Source organism: Macrotis lagotis, chromosome X (genome assembly GCF_037893015.1).
Source record: "Macrotis lagotis isolate mMagLag1 chromosome X, bilby.v1.9.chrom.fasta, whole genome shotgun sequence".
Lineage (NCBI taxonomy): Eukaryota > Metazoa > Chordata > Mammalia > Peramelemorphia > Peramelidae > Macrotis > Macrotis lagotis.
Window position 1 is genome coordinate 622,699,833 of NC_133666.1, and position 20,593 is coordinate 622,720,425.

General features: G+C 40.4%; 1 pseudogene; it reads left to right on the plus strand.

The window, feature by feature from the left end:
- LOC141499451 (uncharacterized) overlaps window positions 1–20,299 on the plus strand; it is a 40,229-nt pseudogene extending 19,930 nt beyond the window's left edge.
- Window positions 20,300–20,593: the final 294 nt, after the last annotated feature.

Consider the following 20,593-nt stretch of genomic DNA (forward strand, 5'->3'; position numbering starts at 1 on the left):
ACCCCATTATCTGATGAACATTTTATAAAAATTAGCTCTTATGTATCACTTGTCCTTAATCCTAATTCCTCATACTGGAGATGACTGATCTGTAAACATGTTTATAAAAATATATATATGTACAGTGTTAATTTGACTGTTTACTGCTGAGGGGAGTGGGGTGGGAAGGGGGGGGAAGGAAATTTTATAACTTAAAAATATACATGTACATATGGATAAAAATATTTAAAAAAACATACATGCTAAAAAAAAAGAAACATCATTTTCATTCCCATATCTGTGCCAGGCAATCTTTGTACCATTGATGTATAATCTCTTTTGCTCAATGTTCAATGAAATAATTTTTCATCATTTTTCTCCTGCTCATTGAAAATTCAATTACTCTCCTATGGGCAATAGGTAGCTGTGGTCAAGTCTTGATTGTTCTCTATTTTCTGGAGCTATTCTTTTTTTCTGGGGGGAGGCATTCAGGGTTAAGTGACTTTTCCAGAGTCAAACAGCTAGCAAGGTCTACTGTCTGAGGTTGGATTTGTACTCAGGTCTTTCTAATTCCAGGTCCAATGTTCTATTCATTATGCCACCTAGCTACCCCTGAGGCTATCCTTTAAAAAAGTAAATTACCCAGATTCTCATCAACTTAGTATGTAGGAATCAACCTTCCATAAGTCAGCTAACTTGTGAGTCTCTGAAATGTCAAGGTTTTTCAACAGAACTCTCTCACTGTTGGAAGTTTTTCTATCACATATTTTCTGAGTTCCAGTTCATGCCTATTTGGGCATTTACCTTTTCTCTCAAATGAAAGATGTGCTGACTGTAAGTAGTGCAACATTTTTTTATCTAAGGTTCTAAATAAGTCAATAGGTAGGTGCAGTTATCACCTGAACATGAGCAAGGATAGCGTAAAGCCTATAGAATCATTCCTTGTGAAACAACATAGATGTCTAGAAATGATACATATTGATTCACTTAACCTTTCCTTTTGTCTAAGAGTTTCCAAAATTTGCATTGTTCCATAGGATAGAGTGAGTGACTCTACAACCAATAACAGAATGAATTTCCAGGAAATGGTATCATCAGAATGTATTTGGGTCTTAGTGAGAACATGTTGGGAAGAAAAGGAAAAGGTTTAAATGAAAACAAGTTGGGGCAGTTAGGTGGCACACTGGATAGAGAGCACTGGCCCGTGATTCAGGAGGGCTTGAGTTCAAATTTGGCCTCAGACACTTGATACTTACAAGCTGTGTGACCTTGGGTGAGTCATTTCACCCCATGACCCCACAAAAACTAAAAAAAAATAAATAAATGAAAGTAAGATATTAACTATGTTAACTATGGAGCAAGGAATCTAGAGAGCACAGTAGAAAGATATGGAAGATTTGAGGTAGGGCATCTAGGAAATAGAGTTGAAGACAATAGGAATAAGGGAATCAGCAATAAGGGACATGAAATAGAATTTGTATATTGACAGCGTTTCAGAATCACTAGAATGGAGAGAGAAAGGATAGGATTATGCTAATCATAGAAAAATGAGTCTCAGTTGAGTGTCAGCAGCTGAGAGAGATCTTCTGAGGCAGACAGATGATTGCATTTAAGAGCTTTCCTTTAAGTCTAGCCTTAAATAGGTGTAAAGTTTAAGGCTTGTGAGGCTCAGGAGGGATACTCAGAATAGGGAATAACAAGGGAAGGTATGACCTGACAGTCTAGACAGGAAAAAAAAGTTGAAAATATGAGCTGATGTAATCTGAGAAAATTCTCTAAAGCATTGATGAAGGGTTTGGAGAAAAGAATGAAATCACTGGTTTTGGTCTGGGTCCAAGGTTCATGCAGGAATTTTTTGGAGTGAATAATAACAGACAGGAAGACATGGATGAGATTAATAGAGGTCATTGACAATCATTATACTAATGATTCTTTGTGCTATTTTCATAGCTGCTGAAGCCCTGTGTCCTAGTCCAAGTCAATGATCTTCAATTTTCTTGTCAGTCACAGAGTCTTTCTGTGTCCCTATTAGAGATATTATTCACAATTACTAATTCGCTTCCTGTTTCCTTGCCATAAAAAATGTCTCCACTCTCGCTTTTATGGTCATATGCCATCACATGCCTGAATTCATAAGAATCACTAATACTTCCCCCTTTCCTGTATCCTCTTCTAGGTGTGATGGAGATTCTCAATCTCTCAGGCTCCTTTCTCTTTAATTTTGTGATTGTTGACATTCTCCTCAAGAAATCAACAGTGGCCTCAGGTAAAAGTATTTGTTTTTCTTTGACTCTCAGGGGCTAGGAAGAGGTACCTAAGCCCTGAGGATTGAACATATAGAGATTCTATCCCACCCTAATTTTACACTCCCAACCCCTTCCCTAATAATAGTCTCCTAGTCTCTTATGGAGATTTTCTCATTTTTCCCTTTTTTTTCTCTCTCTGCTATGGTCTCATCACTGTCTTGATATACTGTCCCCTCCATTAGTTATTTTCTTAACATTTTTCCCATCCTCCATTACTCTCTTCTGTCCTTGCTTTTTTCATCTCATTATCATGTTCTGTCCTTTACAACTTCTTGCATAAACCTCGTATATCCTGCCATCTTCTGTTTTTCTTTTCTCTCACCCTCTGTCTCTTTTTCCTGCTTGATTGAACAGGAGAGTTCTCAGTAACTGGACCTGCAAGAGCCATCCAGGTCTCATGTGGGGATGAAGCAGAGCTGCCATGTTACCTGTCCCCACCTCAGAGTGTTCAGCATATGGAGGTGGTCTGGTTGTAATCTACTCGGGTGGTACATCTCTATCGAGATGGAGAGGATCATTTTGGAGACCAAGATCCTAATTACCAAGGAAGGACAGTACTGGTGAGTGATGGTATCATAAATGGGAATGCCATCCTGAAGATTCGGAATGTGAGACTCTTAGATGCAGGAAGGTATACATGTCTCTTTGAGGATGGTTTTCATCAAAAGTAAGCTGATATGGAGCTGATGGTCTTAGGTGAGGAACTGGGACATGAATTGCACATGTTCATGCACATATATCTTTCAGAATGAAACTGACTACATCTCCTCTCAGGAGACTATGGTTCCTTCAAAGAACAGTGGGTTATCTTTCTCTAATGCTTTCAGAGCCACTATCCTGTTATATTTCCTGCATTATTATCTGCCAGTGATTAGCATCTCACTTCTATTTAATCAATACATACCATTCTGCTTTTACACAGCAATATTTACTAAAATATTACAAGAATAGAATTCCACACATTTCTTCCTTGGGACACACTCTTCCTCATACCACCTCATTTCGTGGGAACTTCAGGGAGAGTAGGGTCAAACCAATGGAAGTTTCTATGTAGCATTCATTGTTCCTACCAAATTGACATCCAAATGAATGGATGTAAATGTCTGTTTCCTTGCTTCCATTGGACTGAGTGGGAAGCTAGGTGGTGCATTGGATAGAACACTGACCTTGGAGTCAAGAGGACAGGAGTTTGAATACAGCCTCAAACAGTTGCCACTTACTAGCTGTGTGACTATGGACAAGTCACTTAACTCTTCACATCCAGGGCCATCTATACTCATCCTGATTTATATCTAGTCACTAAACTCAGATGGCTCTGGAGGAGAAAGAGAGACTGGTGACTTAGCAAAGAACACCTGTTGTGTCACATGTGTTCCAGGCTAAGAGCTACGAAGGGTCAACACAGAAATAATTATGTGCTTTAACCAGCAAGATGTACTTCAGAGCTTAGATAAGGGAGTAGCTGCATGTCTGAGCTAAGAAGGTATATTCCCAGGCTCAGATAGATAGCACATTCTGAGATAATTACCTTCTGCACTCTGTTTATCAAATCACTGTTTGGTTCTCAAAACAATCTTCTCTCTGTTTATCAGAACACTGTTTGGTTCTCAAAACAATCACCTAAGACATACACAAGGTATGCATGTGAAAAAAATGCTTGCTAAAATGCTTATGTAATTGGTTATGTAAATGTAGAGTATAAAAGTAAGTATCCTGTGATCAATAAACAAATCAGCTTATGCATCATATTGATGTCGGCCTGAGTTCCCTCCTCCGGACTCAACATATGGTGACCCCGACGTGAGGGAAGTGAGTTGAATGCGGAGAAGACATCCCGGTATGAGTTGGTAGGGAAGTGTTAGACACCCCCTCACTCAGTGCTAGAAGAAAAGTGGATGTGGCCATGGCTGACCTGTGAGTCAGGGAATTTGGGATGGGAATGGCTGTATCAGCCACGGAGCACACTGCGCTCAATGCCTTAGAGGACTTATCGAAAAAATATGACCTGCCTGTTAAGAGATCAGAAATTTCCTGGGTGCTACACTGGGGAGGAGATAAGGGCATAATTACTAAGACTGAAAAACTCTTCTCCTTGGAAAAATGGGATAAGCTGGGAAAAAGCTTATGGGAAGCAGTCCAAACTAAGAACAAGGAAGCCCAGAGACTGGCAGAACTGTATGGCACACTGCAAAATTGTCTATGATGACTTTGAAAGTTTGTGGGCTTGCCCCGCTGTGACTGATGTTGAAAGGACTGCTATTGGAGGAAGTTCGGATGTGCCTCCTCTAGCAGAAAAAGTGTTAATTAATCCCCACCACCACCTGGCCGGGAAGAGGGCGGGCGGGCGGGCTGCCCCAGAGCCTTCCTGCTGCCACCTTTGTCTCTCACAGGCTTTTCAGATCAGGGGCCCCGGGCCGCCAGCACTCTGCCTGGACTCTGTGGTCTGGGTGGGGGCTGACCGAGGGGAGGAAAGCCGATCCTGCTCCTCTGCCTCCGCCTCTGCCTCCGCCTCCCCTCCGCCCCTGGCCAGCCCCTCCCCCTCCACTCCGTTAATCTGGCCATGCTTCCGCTCTCCCCCCCTGCTGCATCCTGCTCATCTCAGCCAAGGCTTTGGCGAAAACCTTCAACCTGCCCCTGACACAGATGAGAATGATTGTTGCCTCCTGCCCTGACTGCAGTTCAATGACTCTCCTGCTTAATGAGGACTTGACTCGGCAGCCGCCGTGAATCATCCCTGGGCTGGCAGAGGAGGGAGGAGGATTCAACCCCCTCCCACCCCGCTTCATGTCTGCGTCTCATTCGCCTCGGTCTACCTAGCACGAACGCCGCTGACAGGGCTCATCAGGATGTTAAGAACTACTTAGCCTTGTTTTTAAAAGAAAAGGGGGAGGTTGGGTGATCGCCGCACAACATAGTGAGCAAAGTGATTTATGTTTTGAACTGGCTTAACCCTAAGCACTCTATCTCAGATAACAAGCCTCTTTACTTTCACTTTTCAAAGAACGTGGCACACTTTGCCAGTGTTGACATTTCTATCTCTGTTTTTGATCCTAAGACTGCCCAATGGGACAATTCCTATTGATTACTAACCTGGGGACAAGGGTATGTGTGTGTTGTTTCAGGTTCATCGAAACCACAGTGGGTTCCTGCAAAGTGGGTAAAACCTCACCTGAAAAATGATACTTCTTCTGCTGGCACTTGCATCCTGCCTTGCTACGGCTCTTGTGACTCATCTGATTCCTAAGTATCTACAGCATCAAATGTGTATCTCCCTGAAATCAGCTGGTGATCCCTGCAAGACATGCTTCATAGGGATCCCCCTGGACCCAGAGAACATCAAACAGAGACTGAAAGGGTACTGTGGACAGTTAAGGGGAATATGTAGGAGTTTTCAGCAATATAGTTTTTGTGCATGTATGTGTGATAAGCAGCAAAATTATACCTGACCATCCCTGAAAAATAGTTGTAGATTACGAGTTATATTAAAGGCTTTAAATAAACCAACTACACAGGAGCCACAGGAAATAAATCTCTTGTGGAGCGTTCCCCCTGGAATAAAAGAGAATATCACTCATCTCCCACATTGTAGTCTTGTGAGCTCCCCACAACTTTAGAATGCTACAGGAGTTTTTATATTTGGAGGTTTAGAGTATTTTAAAGAAAACACACCTTGGGATTCCCCTAAGTGGGAACGATTCACTAATGTATCAGGGCATTCTCATTATTGGAATTTATCAAAAACAGAACGGGGGCCCCTTGAAGTACAAATTGAGGGAGCGAAGTCATTACCCTCTGGAGTATTCTTGATATGTGAAGATAAGGCATACAGCTCTATCCCATGGCGTCCTATAGGAGGACCTTGTTATCTAGGCCAATTAGCATTAGTGTCCACACCATACCTTAATTTCTCCAGAAGCCCTAGGAAAACAAGGAGCATTCCTCTGGCTTCCAACTGTTATAAAAATGTTAATTTTCTATCAGTATCTGAAACAGTAGCCACATCCCTTTTTATCAGTATCAGAAACAGTAGCCACATCCCTTTTTCACACCAGGGGTAATGGCATCTATTAATTATAATACCATGAAAAAACTTGCATGTTGGGAAAAAGCTCAGGCTGACATTACATCCATGACTTTAATGGATATAATTACAAATGTACAGAGCATTCACAAGGCTACACTACAAAATAGAGCTGCAATAGATTTCTTGCTTTTATTACATAATCATGGTTGTGAGGAATTTGAAGGCATGTGTTGCTTTAATATTTCAGATAATAGTGCTTCAGTCTATGCTAAAATCAAAAAAAATACAATAAAATCTTGATAAAATAACTGTACATGAAGATTTCTTTAAGGATTGGTTAAAATCTTTAGTATTACCTGCTTGGCTTTTGGCAATTGTAAAACCTATAATTGTAATTTGCTTAATACTTGTTATATTCTTGTTGTTTGGACCATGCATCCTTTTGTGTTGTCAGAGATCTCTAGAAAACATGCTCTCCCAGGCCTTTAAATGTCACATATGTTCCAGGCTAAGAGCTATGAAGGGTTAACACGGAAATAGTTATGTGCTTTAACCAGCAAGATGTACTTCAGAGCTTAGATAAGGGAGTAGCTGCATGTCTGAGCTAAGGAGGTATATTCCCAGGCTCAGCGCATTCTGAGATAATTACCTTCTGCACTCTGTTTATCAAATCACTGTTTGGTCCTCAAAACAATCTTCTCTCTGTTTATCAGAACACTGTTTGGTTCTCAAAACAATCACCTAAGATATACACAAGGTATGCATGTGAAAAAAATGCTTGCTAAAACGCTTATGTAATTGGTTATGTAAATGTAGAGTATAAAAGTATGTATCCTGTGATCAATAAACGAATCAGCTTATGCATCATATTGATGTCGGCCTGAGTTCCCTCCTCCGGACTCAACAAACACCCTCACTCAAATCCAATTCATGTGCTTGTCATGACATTTCCTCTCCTGATGTCATGGCCTTCTTTGAGAATGAAGAACAAATATCATCATCATCATCATCATCATCATTGGACTGAGTCCTTTCAATTCCTCGGGACTTTACTTTTTGATGTTTAGCTTCCAGCAAATTCTTGCAAGGACTCCAACACTCAGATACTTTGATAGTATCTTTTGAATCTCAAAATATCATAGTTATCTCAAACACTCTTTACAAGAAGTCAGGAAAAAGGCCTATATTAGCGATAGAAGTAATAACACAGCCATGTCTTTTAAGTTTCAACCTGGATTTGGGTGAAAGTCAATTCAAAAACATACCTCTTGCCACTCAGAGGTCCACAGAAGCTGGGTTTCATCACAGCTTCTCCTCTTTGAACACCAAGTTCAGAAGAAAAAGTTTAGACTTGATGTGTGAAAAAAATGTCTAATAATTAGAGCAATGCCAAAGTGAAAAGTGTCCCCATAAGATTTAGTTGGCTAACTCTCCTTGTGAGACTAAGCAAAGACTGCATGACCACTTATAGAGAGAATCTCAAGGCAGAGTCTGATTCAAGTGTTTGTTGAACAGTTATAGACCTCCCTATTGCCTTCTAATTCTGAGAACTTTTGAGTATAAGAACCATCCAAAAGTAGAAAAAAAATTGGCCCCCCAATCCTCCATGTACTCCCTACTATTATAAATGAAGCTAATATTTACTTCTCAGATAGATAGGGCTAAAACTAGGTGATGTGGCCTGTACTGGGGGGGGGGGGGGTTGGAGAAAGGGCATCTAGGTATATTGGTTGAAGGGGGAAGGAATGTCTCTTGTGGGGTTCTAAACTGGGCAGATAACAGTATGAGCCAGAGGGGCCCAGTATTTGGCCATATAGATGGACTATGTTTAATTGGAGTATGAAGGTGGCAGGTAGGGAGGGAAGAGGATTGAGCAATTACTACTTTGGTTCTGAGACTTATGTGCAATTGTGTTTTAGGTGAAGAAACCGTGTCACAGAATTTGCCACCAAAATACTTTTTGCCTGTCATTATGTTTTTGGTGGAGATATATTTATATTTTTTATCTGATATGCTGTGAATCCAAGGTAATTATGAGGGGGAAACTGGGGCAAGGGCTTCCTTTCTGACTCATCAGGTATATCTTGTTAGAAAGAGAACAAGGATTTTGGACCCCAGAATCTTGGGAGTCTGACTTTTTACTTAGTACCCCATTTACTTGCCAAGGGTTATTTATCCCTTTCTCCTCTTACCCCATGACACTCTATGTTTTATGTTCTTCAGTATCCAGTCATAGAACCCATCTCCTCCCACCAATATTTGTAGTTATATGACTCCACCCTATCATCTATTCTGGGGTGCACCTCTGAAAGGGGCTAGTCCTGTCTATTCATGACTTTCTTTTTACAATCATTCATTCATCATGTTTGTCAATTTATGCAAAGACTTTAATCAGTTTTATGGGATTAAAGAAAACTATTTCCTCCCTTTCTCTCAATCCAAATCCTTGCCCCCTCAGTAGGATAGACAAGTTAAAATTCTGAATAAAGATAATCTTTGACTTTTAGAGCAATTGAAAGAAGTTTAAATTAACCACCATTTTTATAAGCTGGTTTATACTTTGTTTTGTGGTATAGTCTGAAGAAAGAAGTTGATAGTTTCATAACTTGGGAAAAGCTTTGGTACCTACCTTCAGAGAGCTAACAATCTCTTTGAGAGTTAGGCCTGGATATAAAACTGAGATAAGTACAAAGGGGAGATCTGGGTAATATACTCTGAGAAATCTGAAGAAGGAAAAGTAAATTTTGCCTGGTGATAGGAAGGGGTCAAGAAAGATGGTAATGAGGAGGTGGACCTTGAGAAGAGTCTTGAAGGAAAAATGGACTTAGAAGTGGGGGTGGGTTATATATAATTCTTACCTTGTGAATGAAGCAAGGAAAGGTGAGAAGACAGGATGAGTAGAAGACTTTATCAAAATTTGTCATAATTGAATCGAAATAAGAAGCATTTATTAAGAATCTACTGTATACTAGACACTGTAGTTGGTACTGGGGATAAAAAAAACAAAAGGAGAAAATCCTTGCTCTCAAGGAAGTTGCATTCTATCAAGAGTCAAAAATATATCTATAAACCTAAACAAACAAACAAACAAACAAACAAACAAACAAATAAATAAATAAATACAAGATAATTAGAGAGGTTAGACACCAGCACCTGTTAGATGTCATCCAGAAAGAAGATATATAGAAAGAGATGACTGAACTGATATCTGAAGGAAAAACCTATGGATTCTAAGTAAAATTTAGAAGAGAATGTATTACAAGCAAAGTTGCAGTCTGTGGAAAGGCATGGAGTTGGAAAATTGATTGGTAGAACAGTAAGGTGAATAGAGTAGACCTTAGAATGTTTGAAGTTACCTAAATGTGGGGTTTGATGCCAAACAAAAGAGTTTATATTTGATCCTCAAGGGAACAGAGAGTCACTGAAATTTGCTGTACAGAAAAGAAACATAGCTAGACCTGATCTTTAGCAAAATCACCACAGCAGATAAGTGGACAATTGATTTGAGAGAGGAGATCTTTGAAAAAAGGATATCAATTGAGAAGTCATTGTAATCATTCAAGCAAGAACTAACTAAAGGTCATTTTAGAAGGTAGCCATGTGAGCAGAGAAGGAGACTAATAACATTAAAGCCATATTGGAAGTAGAATTAACAAAATTTTGCAAATAATTGCATAATTTGGGTGAGGGAAAGAAAACGGGCTAGGATTTACATTATAATTTTGAATTTGTTTGCTAGGAAGACTAATAATATTATTGAGATCCTTAGGGCACTTTGAAAGTTAGTTTTATTTTGAGGGTACAACAGCAATTTCATATTTAAAGTGGTTAAGTATAAAGTCAATATTAGAAACAGAGGAGAGTAAAGTCATGTCAGGGATAATGGTCTGAAAAAAGTATTTAAAGATGAAAAGATGGGAGATCATGGTGAAGATAAAGATTAGATTTAGAAAAAATGAGATACAAAGAAAGAGAGTATGGAAGAAATTTTTGGATGATAGGAGTCAAGGGTGTAACTATCTGACTGAGTTGGAGTAGAGGAATAAGTCATGGTCCTAGAAGAGATTAAGAGACTGAGAAGCTAAAGTTTTTGAAGGATATCAAGACAGAAATAGATATGTTCTTGTATGACAAGATTTTGGAGCAGAAAGAAATACTAGGAGCCAGATACTTTCTCACTGAGAAAGGAAAAATGATCTGGAGACAAATAGTAAACTGTCAACTAATTGGGTTGTGTATTTAAGATAGAGTGAACCTCAAAGGAAGAAAGGGTTACTGAGTGATAACAATAGAAATAGAGTCTGGAGATGAAAATGGAAGTGAATAGCTTTCTGTGACCCTCTCAAAGACTACTGTGTTGAGGGACATGAGCAAAGGCAAAACAAATCAACAAATATTGGAAAGGATAAAGTATCCCTGAGCGGCAACCAAGTCTCACTGAGTATCAAAAAATGAAAGTAGAAGGAATAAGAGAGAGAAAGGTCTAAAATGAAAGTAATTTTGTGAATTATTTAAGGAGGAGGAAGCAAGGAAGAGATTTAAAATTAAGGACTGTTTGTTAAAAAATTGGAATGGGGTGGGGGGCGAAGCCAAGATGACAGTGTGAAGGCAGCATTTCCTGGGAACTCCTTACCCTCCAAAGTCCAAAAGTCAACAAATTTTGACTCTAGCCAAAATTTAGAGGGGCAGAATCCACCCAGAAAGACTGAGTGATAAATTTTCCCAGTGCAAGATAACTTAGAAGTTCCATGGGAAAGCTGTGTTTCACCAGGACAGGGTTGGAAAAAAGCCGTGACTTCAGCACAGCACAGCACAGCCCAGCCTAGAAATAACTGGCAACAGCTTGAAAGGGTAGTGAGAGAATTCTGCTGCACCTGGATGAGTGTAGAGTGAGGAGCACAAATCGCAGAAATTGCAGAGAGAATCAGGAGAAAGTAGCCTGTACCCCAACAGATAGTAAGGGAAGTTGGCAGAGATTTCTCTACTCCCCCTTGGGGTAGAACTCTACTGTTTGCCTACACTCAGATCCAAGTTGCAGTTTGGGCTTCCATACTAAGTAACCAAGCTGGATCCCTACTTATAGTTCCAGGGCAGAGGGAAGTTATAGGGGGGCCATCTACATATCAAAGCATAGGCAAGAGAGCATAAAACATTGGAGTTATAAAGGTCTCAGAGGGATGACCCCCTCCAAAAAAACCCACCCAAAGCCTTGGAAATGCTGTCTTGGGCTGAGGAAATGAGTAAACAACAGAAAAAGAAGAATCTGATCATAGAGAATTACTTTGTTCCATGGAAGTTCAAAACACATACTTAGATGATGACAAATCAAAGCTTCCATATCCAAAACCTCCAAGAGAAATAGAAAATGGGCTCAGACAATGTATGAGCTCAAAAAAGACTTTGGGGGTGGCTAGGTGGCACAGCGGATAGAGCACAGGCCCTAGAGTCAGGAGTTCAAATCTGGCCTCAGATACTTAATAATTACCTAGCTGTGTGGCCTTGGGCAAGGCACAAAACTCCATTTGCCTTGCAAAATCCTTTAAAAAAAAGACTTTGAAAAGCAATTAAGGGAGGTGGAGGAAAAATTGGGAGGAGAAATGAGAGCAATGCAGAAAAATCATGAAAACCAAATCAAGAGCTTGGTGAAAGATATACAAAAAAAAAATACTGAAGAAAATAATATGTTAAAAACCAGTTTAGGCCTAATGGAAAAAGCAAAACAAAACACAAATGAGGAGAAGAATGCCTTAAAAAGCAGAATTGGCCAGCTGGAAAAGGAGATAAAAAAATACTCTCTGAAGAAAATAACTCCTTCAAATGCAGAATGGAACTAGAGGAAGAAACAATAAACCAGGAAGAAATAAATCTCTTCCAAAAAACCCCCCAAATTAGAAGACAATGTGAAATATCTCATTGGAAAAACAACTGACCTTGAAAACAGATCCAGAAGAAATAATTTAAAAAATTATTGGGCTATCTGAAAGCCATGATCAGGAGATGAGCCTAGACCTCATTTTTAAAGAAATAATACAGCAAAATTGCCCTGAGATCCTAGAAGCAGAGGGTAAACTAGAAATTGAGAGAATTCACCAGTCACCTTCTGAAAGGGATCCCAAAAGAAAAACTTCCAGGAATATTATAACCAAATTCCAAAACTCCCAAATCAAAGAGAAAATTCTAAAAGCTGCCAGAAACAAACAATTCAACTACCATAACTCCATAGTCAGGATTACATAATATATGGCATCATCTACATTAAGGGCTCATAGGGACTGGAATATGATATTCTGGAAAGCAAAAGATCTTGGTTTGCAACTGAGAATCAACTACCCAGCAAAACTGAACATCCCCTTTCAGGGGAAAAGATGGATTTCAATGAAACAGGAGAGTTTCAAACTTTCCTACTGAAACAACTAGAGCTGAACAGAAAGTTTGATCTCCAAGTACAGGACTCTGGTAAACCATAGAGAGGGTGGAAGAGAAGAACTATGAGGAACTTGATATTGAACTGTTTGTATTCCTGCATGGGAAGAAGATATTGATAACTCATATGAACTTTCTCATTTATAAGAGCTGTTAGTGGGTGGAGCCAAGATGGTGACAAGAGAGGATTGTCTCTTAGGCGCTCTCTCATAAAACTTACAAACTAAGGACTCTAACTAAATGTTCAAGAGACAGAACCCACAGAGAGACCCAGTGAGGCAGTTCTCCTACTCAAGGTAACCTGGAAAAGAGCAGAAAGGCTCTGCTCCCTGGAGTTGGAGTGGTGGCCTGCCAGAGGGGTGGCCCACCAGAATGAAAGAACTTCAGCCTCCTGGAGGCAGCTGCAGGGTGCTGGGAGCCGGGGCTCACAGCATTGGGGGAGTTTCCTGACCTACAGCCCAAGGAACACTGAGCACAACTTGGGGGAAAAGCGGGGAACCTTTACCAGAGCGAGCACGTGAAGCCCAGCCCTCAGGGTACACAGTGAGCAGTGTGGCCAAGTAAGTCCAGATCCAGGAAACAGAAGCAGGCAGAGCTGGTAAGCAGGAGCCCCCAAGGCATGAGCCCACTGAACCTAGGGAGGGGAGTGGAGACAGAATGCCGAGCTCTGCTGCTGGAACAGGACTCTGGTGTTCAGATCCTGATCGAAGTCTAGGTGCCCCCAAAGAACATCAGGCCCCCCCCACCTCAACCCTGTGGCAGAGGGAGGCGCTTATGGTCATTCACAGACCAGGAGGGAGGACAGAGCCTCACACACTGAGACCCTTGTGGGAGTGTCCCAAAAGCTCAGGAAGCACCCCAAAACCAGGCCCAGGCTGGGAAAATGAGCAAGCAAAGAAACAAAAGGAAGACTATTGAGAAATATTTTGCAAATGAGCCCAAGAAGGATCAAAATACTCAGTCTGAAGATGAGGAAGCACAAGCTCCTGCATCTAAAGATTCCAAGAAAAACAGAAATTGGGCTCAGGCTATGACAGAGCTCAAAAAAGACTTTGAAAATCAAATGAGGGAGTTAGAAGAAAAACTGGGAAAAGAAAGGAGAGGGATGCAGGAAAAACATGAAAATGAAGTCAGCAGCTTGGTCAAGGAAATCCAAAAAAATGCTGAAGAAAATAGCATGCTAAAAACTAGCTTAGGTCAAATGGATAGAAAAGTTCAAAAAGTTATTGAGGAGAAGAATGCTTTATAAAGCAAAATTGGCCAGATAGAAAAAGAGATAAGAAAACTCTCTGAGGAGAACAAATCCTTCAGACAAAGAATAGAATTCAGGGAGATTGATGAATTTAACAGAAATCAGGAATCAATACTTCAAAAACAAAAAATGAAAGATTAGAAGAAAATGTGAAATATCTCATTGAAAAAACAACTGATATGGAAAACAGACTTAGGAAAGATAATTTAAAAATTATTGGAATACCTGAAAGTCATGATCAGGAAAAGAGTCTTGACATCATTTTCAAAGAATTACTACAGGAAAATTGCCCTGGTATTCTAGAAGCAGAGGGCAAAATAGAAATGGAGAGAATCCACCGATCCCCCAGAGAAAGAGATCCCAAAAAACCAACCCCTAGGAATATTATAGCCAAGTTCCAGAACTCCCAAGTCAAAGAGAAAATATTATAAGCAGCCAGAAGGACACAGTTCAGATATCGTGGAGCTGCACTCATGATCACACAGGACTTAGCAGCAGCTACATTGGAAGCTCGTAGGGCTTGGAATACAATATACTGGAAGACAAAAGAGCTTAGAATGCACCCAAGAATGAACTACCCAGCAAGGCTGAATGTCCTCTTCCAGGGAAAAAAGATGGACTTTCAATGAACCAGGGGAATTTCAAATGTTCCTTTTGGAATGGCCAGAGCTGAACAGAAGGTTTGATCTTCAGATACAGGACTCCGGTGAAGCATGGAGATTGGGGGAGAGGGGGGAAATATGAGGGACTTAATGAGGATGAACTGCATGTATTCCTGCATAGAAAAATGACACTGATAATACTCATATGAACCTTCTCAGTTAATAGAGCATGTAGAAAGAGCTTTTATAGTTGAAGCAAAGGAGAAAGCTGAACTCGAAGATAAAATATGGTGTAAAAATGGAGTCAATAGAAAAAAAGGGAAATGGAATGAGAGAAAGAAAAAGGAGAGGGGGAATAGTCCAAGATATTTCACATAAGATTTTTTTTATTACGATGAGCTATTGCAATGATATGGAAGTGGGGAGGCAAGGGGGAATGAGGGAACCTTTGCTTTCATCAGAGATGGCTAGGAGAGGAAACAGCATATATACTCAATGGGGTATAGACATCTGGAGTAAGAAGGAGGGGGGGGGGAGCAGGGGGAAGGGGTAGGGATGTGAATAAAGGAGGAGAGGATGGACCATGGGGGGAGAGTGGCCAGATATAACACATTTTCTTGCTTACTTCTTGTGAGGGGCTGGGATTGGAAGGCCTGCCCAGGACCACAGGGCCAGGTGGATTCTGGGCCTAAGGGGTGTTATGGGGGCTCAAGGCTTCTTGGCCCCAGGACCAGGGATCTGTCTGCTGCACCACTCAGCGACCCTACAGCAGAGTCAGAGTGAAAGGAGAGAGAAAATAGAGTACATGGTAGTGGAGAAATAAGAAAGGAGGGAGTTGTGATCAGCAATGGCAATTGTGGAAAAATATGGAAATAACTTTTGTGATGGACTTATCATAGAGAATGAGATCCACCCATGACAGAGTTGTTGGTGTTGGAGCAAAGACTCAAGCACATTTTTTGTTATTGTTATTTGGGGGAGGGTGCAGGGCACGTGGGGCTGGGTGGATCGCCTGGGGCCACATAGCTGGGTGATCTTTGGGTGTCTGGGGCCGGATTTGGACCCAGGTGCTCCTGGCTCAAGGGCCAGTGCTCTGTCTGCCACCCAGCCACCCCTACTATTGTTGCTATTTTGTTTTATTTTGGGTCTTTTTTTCCTTTCCTTTTTTTGGTTTTTGCAGGGCAGTGGGGATCGGGTGGCTTGCATGTCACAGGGCTGGGTGATTGTTGGGTTTACGAGGCTGGATGTGGATTCAGGTGCTCATGGCTCCAGGGCTGTTGCTTCGTCCATTGCGCCACCTGGCCATACCTACAATTATTACTATTATTTTTTTTATTTTAATTTTTTTCTCTCCCCTTTACTTTTTTCCCCCAAGCAAGTCTATCTATATTCATGGGGGAGGAGGGGTATTTTGTTTACTTGTAAACAAGAATATTTTATTAATGTAAAAAAATTGTACAAAATGAGCATAAAAAATAAATTAAAAAATAAAAATAAAAATAAAAAGCAGAACTGGTTAGATGAAAAAAGAGATAAGAAAGCTGAGGAAAATAATTCCTTCAGACAAAGAATAGAACTCAGAGAGATCGATGAATTTATAAGAAATCGGGACTCAATACTTCAAAACCAAAAGAATGAAAAATTAGAAGAAAATGTGAAACATCTCATTGAAAAAAAAACAACTGATATGATAAACAGATTTAGGAAACATAATTTTAAAATTTTTGGAATACCTGAAAGTCATGATCAGGAAAAGAGCCTTGACATCAATTTCAAAGAATTATTACAGGAAAATTGCCCTGATATCCTAGAAGCAGAGGGCAAAATAGAAATGGAGAGAATCCACCGATCCCCCCCCGAGAAAGAGATCCCAAAAAACCAACCCGCAGGAATATTATATCCAAGTTCCAGAACTCCCAAGTCAAAGAGAAAATATTACAAGCAGCCAGAAGTACACAATTCAAATACCGTGGAGCTGCAGTCAGGATCACACAGGACTTAGCAGCAACTAGATTAAAAACTTGTCAGGCTTGGAATATAATATACCAGAAGGCAAAAGAGCTTAGAATGCAACTGAGAATCAGCTACCCAGAAAAACTGAATGTCTTCTTCCAGGGAAAAAGATGGACTTTCAATGAACTAGAGGAATTTCAAATGTTCCTGTTGGAATGGCCAGAGCTGAACAGAAGGTTTGATTTTCAAATACAGGACTCAGGTGAATCATAGAGATTGGAGGAGAATGGGAAAATATAAGGGACTTAATGATTATGAACTGCATGTATTCCTATATAGAAAAATGACACTGATAATACTCATATGAGTTAACAGAGCAGGTAGAAGGAGAGTCTATAGATGAAGCACAGGAGAAAGCTGAATTGAAGATAAAATATGGTGTAAAAATGGAGTCAATAGATAAAAGGGAAATGTAATGGGAGAACGAAAAAGGAGAGGGGGAATAGGCCAAGATATTTCATATAATAAGATTTTTCCTTATTCCAATGAGCTATTGCAATGATATGGAAGGGGGGAAGGCAAGGGGGAATGAGGGAATCTTTGCTCTCATCAGAGGTGGCTAGGAGAGGAAACAGCATATACACTCAATAGGGTATAGACATCTGGAGTAAGAAGGAGGGGGGGACAGGGGGAAGGGGTGGGGATGTGAATGAAGGAGGAGAGGATGGACCATGGGGGGAGAGTGGTCAGATATAACACATTTTCTTTTTTACTTCTTGGAAGTGGCTGGGATTGGAAGGCCTGTCTGAGACCATAGGGCCAGGTGGATGCTGGGCCTAAGGGGTAGTATGGGGGCTCAGGGCCTCTTGGCCCCAGAGCCAGGGACCTGTCTGCTGTGCCACTCAGCTACCCTAGCAGAGTCATAGTGAAAGGAGAGAGAAAATATAGTATATGGTAGTGGAGAAATATGAAAGGAGGGAGTTGCAATCAGTAATGGCAACGGTGGAAAAATATAGAAGTAACTTTTGTGATGGACTTATCATCAAGAATGTGATCTACCCACAACAGAGTTGGTAGTGTTGGAACACAGACTGAAGCACATTTTTTATTATTATTATTTGGGGGGGGGGTGTGCAAGGCAAATGGGGCTGGGTGGCCTGCCTGGGGCCGCATAGCAGGATGATTGTTGGGTGTCTGAGGCCAGATTTGGACCTGGGTGCTCCTGGCTCAAGGGCCAGTGCTCTGTCCACCACCCAGCCACCCCTACTATTATTACTATTTTATGTTATTTTGGGTCTTTTTTTTTCTTTTTTTGTTTTTTGCAGGGCAGTGGGGTTCTGGTGACTTGCATGTCACATAGCTGGGTGATTGTTGGGTGTATGGGGCCGGATATGGGCTCCAGTGCTTCTGACTCCAGGGCTGGTGCTCTGTCCACTACACCACCTGGCCATACCTACAATTATTACTATTATTTTTTTAATTTTAATTTTAATTTTTTTCTCTCCCCTTTACTTTATCACTCAAGCGAGTCTATATTTTTTTGGGGGGAGGGGGTATTTTATTTACTCTTAAACAAGAATATTTTATTAATGTATAAAAAACATTATTTGTACAAAATGAGAATAAATAAAGATTAAATTTTAAAAAGCCGTTAGAAGGAGCATATATATAGTCGGGACATAGGAAGGAGCAGAATATAATGGTATAATAAAGTAAAAAGATGGAGTCAATGGGTGATAAAGGAAAGTACTTGGAGGAAGGGAAAGGAGATGAAGAAGAAAAAGCTAAGAAATTTCACATAAGAGTCAAGAAAAAGCTTTTTCAATGGAATGGAAAGGGGGAACGCAAGGGGGAATGAGTGAGCCTTCATTCTCATCAGAAATGGCTCAGAGAGGAAACAACATACACATTTATTAGGGTGAGAAAATCTATCTTCCCCTAGAGAAAAAAATGAGAAGAAAGGGATAGATAGAATGGGGGGGATGGAAGAGGGGGATAGGTGATAAAAGAGAGGGAAGATTGAGAGAGAAGGTTCTCAGATACAAAACACTTGGACAGGGCCAGGATGAAAGAAGAGAGAGAATAGAATAAAAGAGAGTGGGGAGGAATAGAGTGGAAGTACAGCTATTAATAGCAACTGAGGGAAAAATATTGAAGCAACTTCTCTGGTGGACTTATGATAAAGAAAGCAATTCACCCCAGAGACAGAGACAGAGCCATTGGAATCTGAACACAGACTGAAGTACATTTTTTTTTCTGTCTATTAAGGTTTCTTATCTCCTTGGGGGGGGGGGGGGTTATGTTTACCCTTATATCACTTTCAGTTTTGATCAATGTATAGCATGGAAACAATGTAAAGACTAAAGGGAGGGAAGGGAGGTGGGGGGAAAACTGTAAAATTCAAAACCTTACAAAAAATGATAGGTAGCTATTACTATTGTATTTAATAAGATATTTAAAAAAAGAATTTGGAATTTCAGAGGGCATAGTGGAAAGGTGAATAGACCACTCATATTTGAAATTTTGTTTTGGGTGCCACTTGGACCATATTTCAACCTTTATACTAAGCATGGTACAGTTGTTAAGGATATTATATCCATGTGAACAAATAAGTTATACTTGAACCTCGCTATGGGGTAGAGGCAACAGAAAAAAACCCAATTCATAATCATGCTCTCAGAGTTGGAGGATTCTGTCAGTTTATTTTCGCAGGTCAAGTTCCTGGATGGGTCATATTAGTGGGATTCTGATTCTGACTTGTTCATTTGAAAATGAAATGTGTATTTTCTACTTATGGATAAGGCACAGATGCAGAGGTAAGAAGGGAGGGGGAATGCAATAACATTTTCAAATCATAGGTTAATAATAAAGCTCCAATTGTGCAATCTTTAAGCAACCTAGAAACTGAGTATTCCTCAGTCTTTGTGTATTGCTCCTCCTTGATTAGTATAGTATACTCCTCCTAGTATTAGTCTATTAAATCTGTACTTAACCTCTCAGCTCCCAACTTTTAGTATTTCTCATTTATATATATCCTTCAGGCTGTGTACTACCCTGACCCCTTACTGGACCCCCATGTCTGCAAATGCTCTGACCTCTTTGTGTCCCCCAGTCCATATGCAATCATCTTTATGAGTCTGTCATGAATTCTATGACCCAATTTGTTTTCAGGCTAGATTCTGAATTTTTCCTCACTCTTTTTCAAAAATGATCCAATTCTCCTTTTCTCCACCCAGTCTTACTACAACTCTTTTCTCCACCCAGTCTTGACACCCATTTCCACTATGTGGCTTCTTCCTATTTAACTTGAGTGCTAGGTCTCCCCTACCCTCTTCTATGTCCTTATCTAAAGTAAAGAGGCTTAGGACCCATGTGAGTATGGTTTAACCAAAATAGAGTGTGGTACATAAGGCACATTTGTATCACATATGGAGCTGACTGAGGGTCCAAGGGCTGCTAAGGGAACAGAAAGAAATAGTCCTTGCCCTTCTTCCCCAGGAAACCTGGTAAGATATATCTTGTTTCTCCTCAATATCAGCTCATAGCTCCTTTCTCATATGCAGGATTTGTTTTTGATGAAACATCATATTGGAAAGAATGGAAATTTTGGCTAGCAATCATTTTTCTGGTAATTACAAAGATTATTTCCTATGTACTTCGAAAAATGCACTTCTACCAACAAAAGCACTATCACAACACCCAGCCAATCCCCAGAGCTGACAATAAGGTAATTTCCAACAATGTGCTTTTGACTCAATGACAGGAAAGGTTAACTTTACAACCAGTTAGTGAATGATAAAACAAGGGACACTAACTCTGAGTTGAGGGTGGTAAAGCAGTGGAAGAGGATGAAAGGAAAGGGAAGACTTATAACAATGATATTGATGGGATACTAGGGATATAAGACAGACTGAGGCAGCCAATAGAACTGTCTCATTCTGGGCTGGGAGGAAGACAGTATAAGGAAGTCTTTTCTTCCCATTCTCCTTCCCTCCTTATCAACTCACTCATATGTCTTTTGCTTCCATTTCCTCTTTAATTCCTTTCTCATATA